Below are 2471 nucleotides of genomic sequence, written 5' to 3' on the forward strand. Positions count from 1 at the left end.
CGGCCCTCCGCGTCGGGGGGGGTTTGTTTGCCCCCCCGCCGGTGTAGGCGGGGCTGGGAGCTGAGGCTCAGGCTTCAGAGGTCAGACGCCAGGGAGAGGACTGGGGTTGGCGGCGCGAACACAGCCTGAAGGGGTTAGCGCACCACGGCTGGCCAGGAAGGAGTCCGGGGAAAAGTCTGGACCTGCTGAACAGGCAAGAGACTTTTTCTTCCCTCTTTGTTTCCTGGTGTGCCAGGAGGGGGGGAATAAGAGCGCAGCTTAAAGGAGCTCCGGAGACGGGCACGAGCTGCGGCTAACAGGGTGGACCCAAGAGACGGGCATGAGATGCTAAGGCTGCTGCTGTCACCACCAAGAAGGCTGTGTGCAAGCACAGGTCACTCTCCACACCTCTGTTCCAGGAAGCCTGTGCAGCATGCCATTGCCAGGGTCCCAGGATCCAGGGACAACTTCCCCAGGAGAATGCATGGCACGCTTTAGGCTGGTGCAATGTCATCCCAGCCTCTGCCGCCGCAGCCTCGCCCTGGAATCCTACCCCTCCCTCCCCGCGGCCTGAGTCAGCCAGAGGCCCTGAATCAGTGGATCCTTTAACCCCGTCCTGTCTGAGCGAAGAACAGACGCCTTCCAGTGACCTACACGCAGAGGCGGGGCCAAATCCAAAGCTGAACCCCGGGAGCTGTGCGAACAAATAAGAGAAAGGGAAATCTCTCCCAGCAGCCTCAGGAGCAGTGGATTAAATCTCCAAAATCAATGTAACGTGCATCTGGGGAGTACCTGAATAGACAACAAATCATCCCAAATTGAGGAGGTGGACTTTGAGAGCAAGATTTATTATTTTTTCCCCTTTTCCTCTTTTTGTGAGTGTGTATGTGTATGCTTCTGTGTGAGATTTTACCTGTATAGCTTTGCTTTCTGCACTTGTCCTAGGGTTCTACCCGTCAGTTTTTGTTTTTACTTTTAAACAAAATTTTTTCTAATAATTTTTTTAATGTTAATAACTTTATTTTATTTTACCTTAGTTCATTTTATTTTCTTTTATCCTCTTTCTTTCTTTCTATTTTTCTCCCTTTTATTCTGAGCCGTGTGGATGAAAGGCTCTTGGTGCTGCAGCCAAGAGTCAGTGCTGTGCCTCTGAGATGCAAGAGCCAACTTCAGGACACTGGTCCACAAGAGACCTCCCAGCTCCACATAATATCAAATGGCGAAAATCTCCCAGATATTATCATCTCAACACCAACACCCAGCTTCACTCAACGACCAGCAAGCTACAGGGCTGGACACCCTATGCCAAACAACTAGCAAGAAAGGAACACAACCCCACCCATTAGCAGACAGGCTGCCTAAAATCATAATAAAGCCACAGACACCCCAAAACACACCACCAGACATGGACCCGCCCACCAGAAAGACAAGATCCAGCCTCATCCACCAGAACACAGGCACTACTCCCCTCCACCAGGAAGCCTACACAACCCACTGAACCAACCTTAGCCACTGGGGACAGACACCAAAAACAACGGGAACTACTAACCTGCAGCCTGCAAAAAGGAGACCCCAAACACAGTAAGATAAGCAAAATGAGAAGATAGAAAAACACACAGCAGATGAAGGAGCAAGATAAAAACCCACCAGACCTAAAAAATGAAGAGGAAATAGGCCATCTACCTGAAAAAGAATTCAGAATAATGATAGTAAAGATGATCCAAAATCTTGGACATAGAATAGAGAAAATGCAAGACACATTTAACAAGGACCTAGAAGAACTAAAGAGGAAACAAGCAACAATGAACAACACAATAAATGATATTAAAAATACTCTAGAAGGGATCAATAGCAGAATAACTGAGGCAGAAGAACGGATAAGTGACCTGAAAGATAAAATAGTGGAAATAACTACTGCAGAGCAGAATGAAGAAAAAAGAATGAAAACAATTGAGGACAGTCTCAGAGATCTCTGGGAAAACATAAAACGCACCAACATTCGAATTACAGGGGTTCCAGAAGAAGAAGAGAAAAAGAAAGGACTGAGAAAATATTTGAAGAGATTATAGTTGAAAACCTCCCTAATATGGGAAAGGAAATAGTCAATCAAGTCCAGGAAGCACAGAGAGTCCCATACAGGATAAATCCAAGGAGAAACACCCCAAGACACATATTAATCAAAGTGTCAAAAATTAAATAAAAAGAAAACATATTAAAAGCAGCAAGAGAAAAACAACAAATAACACAGAAGGGAATCCCCAAAAGGGTAACAGCTGATCTTTCAGCAGAAACTCTGCAAGCCAGAAGGGAGTGGCAGGACATATTTAAAGTGATGAAGGAGAAAAACCTACAACCAAGATTACTCTACCCAGCAAGGATCTCATTCAGATTTGATGGAGAAATTAAAACCTTTACAGACAAGCAAAAGCTGAGAGAGTTCAGCACCACCAAACCAGCTTTAAAACAAAGGCTAAAGGATCTTCTCTAGGCAA

The sequence above is a fragment of the Lipotes vexillifer genome, unplaced genomic scaffold, assembly GCF_000442215.2.
Source record: "Lipotes vexillifer unplaced genomic scaffold, Lipotes_vexillifer_v1.1 scaffold539, whole genome shotgun sequence".
Classification (NCBI taxonomy): domain Eukaryota; kingdom Metazoa; phylum Chordata; class Mammalia; order Artiodactyla; family Lipotidae; genus Lipotes; species Lipotes vexillifer.